The sequence below is a fragment of the Mustelus asterias genome, chromosome 5, assembly GCF_964213995.1.
Source record: "Mustelus asterias chromosome 5, sMusAst1.hap1.1, whole genome shotgun sequence".
Lineage (NCBI taxonomy): Eukaryota > Metazoa > Chordata > Chondrichthyes > Carcharhiniformes > Triakidae > Mustelus > Mustelus asterias.
Genome location: NC_135805.1, coordinates 33,345,907 through 33,359,290, shown reverse-complemented (window position 1 = coordinate 33,359,290; position 13,384 = coordinate 33,345,907). Strand labels below are relative to the sequence as shown.

The 13,384-nt window shown below is 44.5% G+C and overlaps 1 protein-coding gene across 4 annotated transcripts in view; it reads left to right on the top strand.

Annotated features, from left to right (window-relative positions):
* Window positions 1-13,384, top strand: part of sobpa (sine oculis binding protein homolog (Drosophila) a) — a 320,001-nt gene that overhangs the window by 129,720 nt on the left and 176,897 nt on the right. The window lies entirely within an intron of this gene.

The following is a 13,384-nucleotide window of genomic DNA, read 5'->3' as shown; positions in this document are numbered from 1 at the left end:
GGAATAGTGAGTGAAACTGCAAACCATTGGGACTGCTGGCCTTCAGTTAAGCTTGTTGCTTGATTCCCAAATGACTGCTGTTTCCAGAATCTATAATAATGTCCTGAATTTGTTAACGTCACTTCCAACAGTGTGATTTAATTATCTTCGAAATGCATTTGCTGGGATAACTTGCAGGATGGTTTAAAAGGTATGTGGTGTTGTCTCTGTGTCTTTTCTGCACATTTTCCCCAATAAGAAAAGACCTGTGAAAATCACTGACCCTGCAAAATATTTGGTGCTGTTTTCCCCTTAGCTTTGTGCAGATGTAATTTACATCCATTGTGTCATCAATCATTCCATTTGTGGAACATGTGGCCTGCCAGAGAACTCCCCAGTAATAGTCTGTTACATTTATAGGATACTGTTGGCAGTACCTACATTTGGCATAGTGTAATATAAAGGAGGAATAAAACCCTGACCTTATTGCAATTGCTGACCTGACTTTTCGTGGGTTTTCAACATCAGAGCCCATAGGTCCTCCAACAAGGACAATCAGGAATTAGTACATGTTCTGATAAAAAACTGACTTCTCGTGATTTTATTTTTTGAGATGACTTGATACCAGTCACCATCTTTTGTTTTGCTATGAATGCTTCTCTAAGTTCTGATTAATTTTGTTCTCTTATTCACTTAAGATTGTAACACTGTCAGTGGGACTAATTGCTCATTCACAGCTGGCATAGGCCCGATGGGAGGAATGGCCTCCTTCTGTGCTATATTTGTTTATTACAAAGAACAAAGAACAGTACAGCACAGGAACAGGCCCGTCGACCCTCCAAGTCTGCGCTGATCACGCTTACCTATCCAGACCAACCGCTTATATCCCTCTATTCCCCATTTGTTCATACGTCTATCAAGATAAGTCTTAAATGTGGCTAACGTGTCTGCCTCAACCACCTCACGTGGCAGTGCATTCCAGGCCCCCACCACCCTCTGTGTAAAGAAAACTTGCCCCGGACATCTCCACTGGACATTTCCCCCCTTATCTTGAACTTGTGCCCCCTTTTAATTGTCATTTCTGCCCTGGAAAAAAGCTTTCAACTGTTCACCCTATCTGTACCTCTCATAACTTTATAAACTTCTATCAGGTCGCCCCTCAGCCTCCATTTTTCCAGGAGAATAATCCCAGTTTATGCAATCTCTCTTCATAGCTAATCCCCTCCATACCAGGCAACACGCTGGTAAACCTTTTCTGAACTCTCTCCAAAGCCTCCACATCCCCCTGGTAGTGTGGTAACCAGGATTGGACACAGTATTCCAAATGTGGCCTAACCAGCGTTTTATACAACTGTATCATAGGTTGCGAATGTTTATACTCGATGTCCTGTCCGATGAAGACCAGCGTGCCATATGCTTTCTTCACCACCTTTTCCACCTGTGCTGCCACTTTTAAGGATCTGTGGACCTGTACTCCCAGATCTCTCTGTGTATCTATGCTCCTGATGGTTCTGCCATTTATTGGATAGCTCCCACCTGAATTGGTTGTACCAAAATGCATCACCTCACATTTGTCCGGATTAAATTCCAACTGTCATTTCTCCGCCCAATTTTCCAGCCTATCTATATCCGGCTGTATTCTCTGACAATCTTCACCACTATCCGCAACTCTGCCAATCTTAGTATCATCTGCAAACTTGCTAATCAGATCAGCTACGTTTTCTTCCAAATCATTTATATATTACAAACAGCAAAGGTGCCACAAGTAGGCTTACTTTAATACTGCAATGAAGTTACTGTGAAAATCCCCTAGTTGCCACACTCCAGCACCTGTTCGGGTAGAATCATAGAATCCTACAGTGCAGAAGGAGGCCATTTGGCCCATCGAGTCTGCACTGACCAAAATCCCACCCAGGCCCTATCCCCAGAACCCCACGTATGTACCTTTGCTAGTCCCCCTAGCACAGAGGGAGAATTTAGCATGGCCAATTCACCTAGTAAGAAGTTTAACAACACCAGGTTAAAGTCCAACAGGTTTATTTGGTAGCAAAAGCCACACAAGCTTTCGGAGCTGCAAGCCCCTTCTTCAGGTGAGTGGGAATTCTGTTCACAAACAGAGCATATAAAGACACAAACTCAATTTACATGAATAATGGTTGGAATGCGAATACTTACAACTAATCCAGTCTTTAAGAAACAAAACAGCGTGAGTGGAGAGAGCATCAAGACAGGCTAAAAAGATGTGTATTGTCTCCAGACAAGACAGCCAGTGAAACTCTGTGGGGGTTACAAATAGTGTGACATGAACCCAATATCCCGGTTGAGGCCGTCCTCGTGTGTGCGGAACTTGGCTATCAGTTTCTGCTCAGCGACTCTGCGCCGTCGTGTGTCGCGAAGGCCGCCTTGGAGAACGCTTACCCGAATATCAGAGGCCGAATGCCCGTGACCGCTGAAGTGCTCCCCAACAGGAAGAGAACAGTCTTGCCTGGTGATTGTCGAGCGGTGTTCATTCATCCGTTGTCGCAGCGTCTGCATAGTTTCCCCAATGTACCATGCCTCGGGACATCCTTTCTTGCAGCGTATCAGGTAGACAACGTTGGCCGAGTTGCAAGAGTATGTACCGTGTACCTGGTGGATGGTGTTCTCACGTGAGATGATGGCATCTGTGTCGATGATCCGGCACGTCTTGCAGAGGTTGCTGTGGCAGGGTTGTGTGGTGTCATGGTCACTGTTCTCCTGAAGGCTGGGTAGTTTGCTGCGGACAATGGTCTGTTTGAGGTTGTGCGGTTGTTTGAAGGCAAGAAGTGGGGATGGCCTTGGCGAGATGTTCGTCTTCATCAATGACATGTTGAAGGCTCCGGAGGAGATGCTGTAGCTTCTCCGCTCCGGGGAAGTACTGGACAACGAAGGGTACTCTGTCCACTGTGTCCCGTGTTTGTCTTCTGAGGAGGTCGGTGCGGTTTTTCGCTGTGGCGCGTTGGAACTGTTGATCAATGAGTCGAGCGCCATATCCTGTTCTTATGAGGGCATCTTTCAGCGTCTGGAGGTGTCTGTTGCGATCCTCCTCATCCGAGCAGATCCTGTGTATACGGAGGGCTTGTCCGTAGGGGATGGCTTCTTTAACGTGTTTAGGGTGGAAGCTGGAGAAGTGGAGCATCATGAGGTTATCCGTGGGCTTGCGGTACAGTGAGGTGCTGAGGTGACCGTCCTTAATGGAGATGCGTGTGTCCAAGAATGCAACCGATTCCGGAGAGGAGTCTATGGTGAGTCTGATGGTGGGATGGAACTTGTTGATGTCATCATAGAGTTGTTTCAGTGATTGTTCACCATGAGTCCAAAGGAAGAAAATGTCATCGATGTATCTAGTGTATAGCATCGGTTGAAGGTCCCGTGCTGTGAAGAAGTCTTGTTCGAACCTGTGCATGAAGATGTTGGCATATTGAGGTGCGAATTTGGTCCCCATGGCTGTTCCGTGTGTCTGGATGAAGAACTGGTTGTTGAAGGTGAAGATATTGTGGTCCAGGATGAAGCGGATGAGATGTAAAATTGCATCTGGAAACTGGCAGTTGTTGGCGCTGAGCACTGAGGCCGTTGCAGCAATGCCATCGTCATGGGGGATGCTGGTGTAGAGTGCCGAGACATCCATTGTGACGAGGAGCGCTCCTGGTTCAACCTATTTCACCTAACCCACACATCTTTGGACTGTGGGAGGAAACTGGAGCACCCGGAGGGAACCCACGCAGACATGGGGAGAATGTGCAGCCTCCGCACAGACAGTGACCCAAGCTGGGAATTGAACCTTGGTCCCTGGCACTATGAGGCAGCAATGCTAACCACTGCGCCACCGTGCCAACTGTCATCTTGCGACTCTAATATCTCATTGTTTAAATGGGAAAATTATGGTAAAGCACAAGTCCATAGTGTTTAATTTATTTGTGAGAACTGGCATTAAATTGAAGCCATTCTGTGGCAAAAAGTAAAAGTGCAGACCGAATATCTACAAAACCAATTCTATTGCTCTTGTACAAAACTCCGACATGTGAATGACTTCCTGAAACTGTTTATTCTGCACCAACTGCTTCCTTCCTTGTCCAGCTTGGAAGGACAAAATCTGCAATTGTGCTGCTCATTGCTTTTAACCATTTGTCAAGGAGACTCAGTCAAAACAGTTCAACCGCTCAGTTTTAATCTTCACTGAAGCCCTGCTGGTAGTAAATGTTGTGCTTTTCTGCAGCCTCTCTAATGCCTTCACATCTTCCTAAAATATGGTGCCCAGAATTGGACACACTGGGCGGGAGTTTACAGTCTCGCCCGACCAGAGACTGGAAAATCCTGCTCAAGGTCAATGGGATGTTTCCATTTTCCGCCCCTTTCCACTCCGATTCCGTGGCGGGCGGGGTGATAGAATTACTGCGATTATCCTTTAGTGCCCAAAAATCTATCTCAGCCTGAATATACTCAAATACTGAACCCTCTGGTATAGGACACGGGTTTAAGGTGCTGGGGGGTAGGTACAGGGGAGATGTTAGGGGGAAGTTTTTCACTCAGAGGGTGGTGGGCGAGTGGAATCGGCTGCCGCCAGTGGCGGTGGAGGCAAACTCAATAGGGTCTTTTAAGAGACTCCTGGATGAGTACATGGGACTTAATAGGATGGAGGGTTATAGGTAGGCCTAAAAGGTAGGGATATGTTCGACACAACTTGTGGGGCCGAAGGGCCTGTTTTGTGCTGTAGTTTTTCTATGTTTCTATGTTTCTGTAGCCGATTCCAAAGGTTGAAAATGTGCTGAATGAAGAAATTCGATCTCCCCTCAGTGTTAAGTGGCCAACGCCTTATCCATGGTCCATGATAACTAGTTCTAAATGCTCCAGCTGAGGAAAACATTTTCCCCATTGAGGCCCCGAAGACTTTTGATTATTTCATAATCACCCCTCATTCTTGTAAAATTCAGAGAATGTACCTGGATCTGTTTGAAATGAAACACCAGATGTGATTGGTTTAAAGCAAGCCACAAAAACTCACGGGTGAGTAAATGGAGTTATTAGCTTTTGATCTATACTGTCAGCTGTAGATTAGCACTCATTACTTCTTCAGTGAGAATATCATAATCATCGCTCGTCAGTCGTTCAGAGCACATTGACTGCCAACATCTGTTATTGCACCTGTCACTGCTATTTACTCGTCCCCTTCCTATTCCCCAGGGCTCACTCGGGCTGTGTTGAACAGGAAGGTTCCAGGTCCAATCACTGGTCTGCGCTCAGTTAGGTGCTGCAGTTGACCATGGCAGCTCCCGGAGAAAGCTCCCACTCCAGATTGCGAGAGGTTTCCAGTCCCCTGCTGGAATTGCATGTGTATGTAGGGTGGATGAAGACAGATTCTACTCAGCTGTGATGCCCTTGTAGTCAAATAGATTTATCACACGCACAGGAGTGATTCAGTCCGATTGTCTGTGGCAAAAGACCCCACATTAATTAATCAACACGTTCAGGAGGAGGGCAGAAAGTTGGTGAAGTAATGGCCTGGCTTTTGCTGGAGTGGGACTTTTCATGGTGTACGCTGTTAATTAGATTCTTTTCCTCTCACCCCTAAACTCAAATATGTGGTGCCACATGTTAGTGAAGGCGTCAGCTGATAATGGTGCAGCGAGGGCAACAAGGCATCTGGGGCCTTGGTGAACAATGAGACCCGCAGTCTCTCATCTGTTTTTTATTCATTCGGGGGGCATCGCTGGCTGGCCAGCATTTATTGCCCATCCCTAGTTGCCCTTGAGAAGGTGGTGGTGAGCTGCCTTCTTGAATTGCTGCAGTCCACGTGCTGTGGATTGACCCACAATGCCGTGAGGGAGGGAATTCCAGGATTTTGACCCAGCGACTGCGAAGGAATGGCGATATATTTCTGGATGGTGAGTGGCTTGGAGGGAAACTTGCAGGTGGTGGTGTTCCCATGTATCTGCTGCCCTTATCCTTCTGATGGGTTTGGAAAGTGCTGTCTGAGGATCTTTGGTGAATTGCTATTTTCTAGATAGTACACACTGATGCTGCTGAGTGTCGGTGAAACAATGAGATTGAAGGGAAAGATTCCGAGGAATGACTGAAAAGAAAGCGAATGTCTTGTATAAATGACTTGCATGAAGGGATTGAAGGGACGGTTACCAGATTTGCTGATGGCACTGTTTCGAACTTTGTTACCTTTAAGTGACCAGATGAAGAATTTCAGAGCTTTTAAATCGGCCTTTCTTACTTCAACCGCAACAAGGGATCTGATACGCCAGCTGGTGGCTCAGAGAGAGCCCCGAATAAAGCGTTACACAGACGGTTATACTTTCAGGTTTGGTTACAAGTAACTAGAGTTCTAAAGGAGATAGCTGAAGAAATAGTGGAAGCGTTAGTTATGATCTTTCAAAAGTCACTGGAGTCAGGGAAAGTCCCAGAGGATTGGAAAATCGCTGTTGTAACCCCACTGTTCAAGAAGGGAACAAGAAAAAAGATGGTAAATTATAGGCCAATTAGCCTAACCTCAGTTGTTGGCAAAATTCTAGAATCCATCGTTAAGGATGAGATTTCTAAATTCTTGGAAGTGCAGGGTCGGATCAGGACAAGTCAGCATGGATTTAGTAAGGGGAGGTCGTGTCTGACAAACCTGTTAGAGTTCTTTGAAGAGATAACAAATAGGTTAGACCAAGGAGAGCCAATGGATGTTATCTATCTTGACTTCCAAAAGGCCTTTGACAAGGTGCCTCACGGGAGACTGCTGAGTAAAATAAGGGCCCATGGTATTCGAGGCAAGGTACTAACATGGATTGACGATTGGCTGTCAGACAGAAGGCAGAGAGTTGGGATAAAAGGTTCTTTCTCAGAATGGCAACCGGTGACAAGTGGTGTCCCGCAGGGTTCAGTGTTGGGGCCACAGCTGTTCTCTTTATATATTAACGATCTAGATGACAGGACTGGGGGCATTCTGGCCAAGTTTGCCGATGATACAAAGATAGGTGGAGGGGCAGGTAGTATTGAGGAGGTGGGGAGGCTGCAGAAAGATTTAGACAGTTTAGGAGAGTGGTCCAAGAAGTGGCTGATGAAATTCAACGTGGGCAAGTGCGAGGTCTTGCACTTTGGAAAAAAGAATAGAGGCAGGGACTATTTTCTAAACGGTGACAAAATTCATAATGCTAAAGTGCAAAGGGACTTGGGAGTCCTAGTCCAGGATTCTCTAAAGGTAAACTTGCAGGTTGAGTCCGTAATTAAGAAAGCAAATGTAATGTTGTCATTTATCTCAAGAGGCTTGGAATACAAAAGCAGGGATGTACTTCTGAGGCTTAATAAAGCACTGGTTAGGCCCCATTTGGAGTACTGTGAGCAATTTTGGGCCCCACACCTCAGGAAGGACATACTGGCACTGGAGCGGGTCCAGCGGAGATTCACACGGATGATCCCAGGAATGGTAGGCCTGACATACGATGAACGTCTGAGGATCGTGGGATTATATTCATTGGAGTTTAGGAGGTTGAGGGGAGATCTAATAGAAACTTACAAGATAATGAACGGCTTAGATAGGATGGACGTAGGGAAGTTGTTTCCATTAGCAGGGGAGACTAGGACGCGGGGGCACAGCCTTAGAATAAAAGGGAGTCACTTTAGAACAGAGATGAGGAGAAATTTCTTCAGCCAGAGAGTGGTAGGTCTGTGGAATTCATTGCCACAGAGGGCTGTGGAGGCCGAGACGTTGAGCGTCTTCAAGACAGAAATTGATAAATTCTTGATTTCTCGAGGAATTAAGGGCTATGGGGAGAGAGCGGGTAAATGGAGTTGAAATCAACCATGATTGAATGGTGGAGTGGACTCGATGGGCCGAATGGCCTTACTTCCGCTCCTATGTCTTATGGTCTTATATACCAATAAGAGATTTACATTTGTTCAGAAGTTATCTATATCAACTCACAACTAACAGTGTTACTTAAGATATAACATATAAGGTATAACATATAAGGTATAACATATAAGGTATAACGCAAAAGGTATAACATATGTTGGCCAATTACAACTTGTGCACATCTACCTACCTGTGATATCACCAAGCACTTATTTCTCACTATTTATCTATTAACTTCCAGACATGATTATGATAGCCATATGTCTAACCAGTGATACATTAACCCCTCATATTCATTGTCTTTTGTCAGAACAGACACTGACAAGCTGCAGTTGCACATAATTCAATGTTTTATGTGTCGGTTGTGTGACTGAAGCCTCCTGTGTAACTGGGACTTTTATGGTCCTTGACTCTTATCTGGGTCTGCTTTAATCAGGACCTATGGTTTCCTCACAGTTTTCCCTGTGGGACTGAGTTTAGCAGCTTACAGCTTTTGTGATTTTTTTAAAATGGTGTGATTATTAACCCTTTCAACACAAAGATAGGTCAGAAAGTAAGTTGTGAAGGAGACATAAGATCTGCAGAGGGGTGTGTTTAATAATAACATTTATTTACATGGATGTAATTTAGGTTTTCACCCGTTATGAGCATGGCTGGAAAGAACATAGAACATAGAACATAGAACATAGAACATTACAGCGCAGAACAGGCCCTTCGGCCCACGATGTTGCACCGACCAGTTAAAAAAAAAACTGTGACCCTCCAACCTAAACCAAAGGGCAGTGAAAAGTGGAAAATGCGATCTCACTGGTGAGATTCGCGATTTTTGGGTTTCACCAGATCTTGAGTCCCCTGCACTGACTTCACAGACAATGTGTGGGTCAAGATCACCACAGTACTATACTTTGATTTCCAAATGGCATTCAATAAGGTGCCATGTAAAAGCTAAGGGCTCTTGGAGTTGGGGGATGATATGTTGGGCAGCATGGTGACACAGTGGTTAGCACTGCTGCCTCACAGTGCCAGGAACCCAGGTTCAATTCTAGCCTCAGGTCACTGTTTGTGTGGAGTTTGCACATTCTCCCTGTGTCTGCATGGGTTTTCTCCGGGTGCTCCGGTTTCCTCCCACAGTCCAAAGATGTGGGGTTAGGTTGATTGGCCATGGCATATTGACCATGGGGGATTAGCAGGGTAAATGTGCGGGGTTAGGGTAATAGGGCCTGCGGGGGATTGTGGTCAGTACAGACTCGATGGGCTGAATGGCCTTCTTCTGGACTATAGGGATTCTATAATTCTATATTCTAGAGGATTGACCATAAGATATTGGAGCAGAATTAGGCCATTCAGTGTCTGCTCTGCCATTCAGTCATGGCTGATAAGTTTCTCATACCCATTCTCCTGCTTTCTCCCCATAACCCTTGATACCTTTACCAATCAAGAACCTATCTATCTCTGTCTAAATTGCACTCAATGAACTGGCCTCCACAGCCTTCTGTGGCAATGAATTCCATAGATTCACCACCCTCTGGCTGAAGAAATTCCTCCTCAACTCAGTTCTAAAGAGTCGTCCCTTTACTCTGAGACTGTGCCATTAGGTCCTAGTCTCCCCTACTAATGGAAACATCTTCCCCAGACCCACAGTCTTCAGACGCTTCTCATACCTTAAGTTTTCCTCGGGATCATCCTCATGAACCTCCTCTGGACCAAGGCCTACCTTAGATACGGGGCCCAAAATTGCTTGCAACATTCTAAATCTGATCTCACCAGAGCCTTATAAAGCCTCAGCAGTATATCTCTGCGGCTTTTGTATTCTCGTCCATTGGTTAAAGGAAGCAAAGATTAGGCTTAAATGAGGCTTTTTCAAGTTGGCAGGCTGTGACTAGTGAAATGCCGCTGGCATCAGTGTTGAGCTATTCCAATCTATATTAATGAATTAGATGAAGAGGCAGGGTGAAATGTATCTAAATTTGTTGATGATACACAGCTTGTGGGAATACCAGAGGTGAGGAAGGCAGTGAGACTGCAAAGAGATATAGTGCAGGATTTTCTGGCTGTTCCCCGTGGCGCCATGAGTCCCCTGGCGACGGAGGATGTGAACAACAGGAAACCCCATTGATAGCAGCAGGATGAGAAGCATAAGCCACGAGGAGCGGGTGTGTGGAAATACCATCTATAGACAGCTTAAGTGAGTGGACAACAAGGTTGCAGATGATGTATAACACGGGGAACTGTGTAGTTATTCACTTCAGTCAAAAGAATAGAAAAGCAGAATATTTTTTAAAAGGTGTGAAATTTGTAAATGTTGATGCTGAGAGAGACTTGGGTGCACTCATACAAGGAATGAAACACATTAACATGAAGGTACAACAACCTATTAGGAAGCTAAATGGCATGTTGGCCTTTGTTGAAAGAGAATTGCAGTACAAGAGTAAAGAAGTCTTGCTACAGTGTGCAGGGCTTTGGTGAGCAAATACAGAGGATACTGTGTAACTTTGGCCTCCAATGCAAATATAGCCTTCCTTAAATATGGAGTCAATACAGTGAAGGTTCAGTAGATTGGCTCCTGATATAAAAGATGATGAGAGGCTGTGATGAGTTGAAAAAAATCGGAGGTGATCTCATTGTAACTTCCAAGATAAGGAAGGGCTCCACAAGTTAGGTACAAGGAAGTTGTTTTCCCTGGCTGAGGAATCTAGAACAAGAGGACACCATTTTAGGATAAGGGTTAAGTCCCACACCACCCTGACGTGGAACAGGGTTACCATTTCTTTAATGTTTTTAGGTCAAAATTCTGGAACTCCCTAACAGTAGGTGTATCACAATATATGGACTGCGACAGTTCAAGAACATAGAACATTACAGCGCAGTACAGGCCCTTCGGCCCTCGATGTTGCGCCGACCTGTGAAACCAATCTAAAGCCCATCTAACCTACATTATTCCAATATCATCCATATGTTTATCCAATGACCATTTAAATGCCCTTAATGTTGGAGAGTCCACTACTGTTGCAGGCAGGGCATTCCATGCCCTTACTACTCTCTGAGTGAAGAACCTACCTCTGACATCTGTCCTATATCTATCACCCCTCAATTTAAAGCTATGTCCCCTCGTGCTGGCCATCACCATCCGAGGAAAAAGGCTCTCACTGTCCACCCTATCCAATCCTCTGATCATTTTATATGCCTCTATTGAAGGTGGAAAGGGGCAAGTAGGGTTGGGCAATAAATTGTGGTGTTATCAAGACGCATTCCAATAATGAATATACTGCCATGTACCGAAAGGTGCGGCGGCTGGCTTTCCCATGTTGTGTGCCATCAATTTAATGTCAGCAGATCTCTCCATCCAAAATATCTGCGCTGCAGTGGATATATCCGATATTATTGGTGTGTGACTGTTAGCTGACCCTGAATGCTGTTAGGTTTTCTGTGCAGGGTTACTCGGGTCAGTTAGCTCTGTTTGATGGATGGCTGCTTTGTGATGCAGAATGCTGCCAACAGCATGGATTCAATTCCCGTACCTTCTGAGGTTATTCGTGAAGGCCCTGCCTTCTCAACCTTGCCCCTTGCCTGGGGAGTGGTGATCCTCAGGTTAAATCATCACGAGTCACTGACTATGGTCATCTGGGACTATGGTGACTTTACTTTTCCCTCTACTATTATAATACTGCATCATTAAGAGGCACCACAACACAGTTGGTTATCTCAACAGTCTTGAATTTCTTTTAGATGAAAAATAAAAATGCTGGCTTGCTGTTTGCTCGGCTTAATATTTTCTGAGATTCCAGAACTCATTCTGATAACAAGAATTGTAGAACCTGTAATACTACAGGGAAAAAGAGAAAGAACTTGCAAATATTGGCTGTCATATCACAGCCTCGGGATGTTGTAATGCGCATTGCAGCTTTAAGGGGAGGCATTGGTACAGTGGTATTGCCACTTGACTAGTAATCCAGGGACCCAGGTTAATGCTCTGGGGACCCGGGTTCAAATCCCACCGTGGCAGATGGTGAAACTTGAATTCTGGAGTTAAATGTTTAATGATGACCATGAAACCATTGTTGATTGTCTTAAAAACCCCCCTGGTTCACTAATGTCCTTCCAGGGAAGGAAATCTGCTGAATTTACCTGGTCAGGCCTACATGTGACTCCAGAGCCACAGCAATGTGGTTGACTGTTAAAAGCCATCATGGATGGGCAATAAATGCTGACCCAGCCAGTGACGTCCATGTCCCGTGAACGAATAAAAAAAAGAAAAGTACTTTAAAATTAGAGCCATTTTTCTAATGCAGGGAACAATGAAGAGAGACTGACTCACTGCTCTATACATTTGTTATTCAACACTCCAACATTTATTGGATTCATATTTTGACCCTCAGAATTTATTTTGAATTTTAAATGTGCATTTGTTTTTGCTAAATTAGTCTGTAAGAAGGATTTATTAAAGGAAGAGTGTCAAAAGTAACTTTTCCTCTGTATATTCTCAGCACTCCACAATTTTGTTTGCAGGCTAGGTGAGTTCAGTTACAGAAAGCTCTTGAACATTTCTTCATCAAGATAGAAAGCACAACTAATTTATCATATTACTCAATCTGCATATTAATTGATAAAATGAGAATCTAAAACAGATGATCGAGTCGAGCTCCGCGCAATGGTTGGGCTCTGGCACAACGCTCGGTAATGTTACTTTAAAGGAAAACTGATAAACTCTGACAAAGGGTTACCTAGAGTCAAAACTTTGGCTCTACTCTCTCAACGGATGCTATCAAGCCTGCAGAGATTTTCCAACATTTTTCTGTTTTTGTTTCAGATTCCAGCATCCGCAGTACTTTGCTTTTATCTGATAAACTTAACTTGTGTTTATTAACTTGTGGCATAGTTTAGCATTTAGTTTGGTGGGAGGTGATGGCCTAGTGGTATTCTCACTAGACTATGAATCCAGAAACTCAGATAATGTTCTGGGGACCTGGATTCAAATCCCGCCATGGCAGATGGTGGAATTTGAATCCAATTAAAAATATATATATATACCTGGAATTAAGAATCTACTGATGACCATGAAACCATTGCTGATTGTTGAAAACCCATCTGGTTCACTGATATCCTTTAGGGAAGGAAGTCTGCCGTCCTTACCTGGTCTGGCCTGCATGTGACTCCAGAGCCACAGCAATGTGGTTGACTCTTATATGCCCTCTGAAATGGTCTAGTAAGCTACTCAGTTCAAGGGCAATTAGAGATGGGCAACAAGTGCTGGCCCAATCAGTTACGCCCACATCCCATGAATGAATAAAAAGAGTATTTGTGCCCTGCTATAACAAGTGCCTCAGTCACTTACTTATACTTGGTTCCAGACAGTGCTGCACTGAGAGAAGGGAATACTTGGAAGCAGTAGTATTTGCTGATCCCATCCTTCTCTTACAGTTCCCAGTAATTTCAGCCATTGAATTAAAATAATATAAAACTGAGTGAAGACGAAGAGGTCATTTATCAATTCAAATGTCCTATAATAAAACACTCAGTAAAATTATTCTGTCACATAAAATC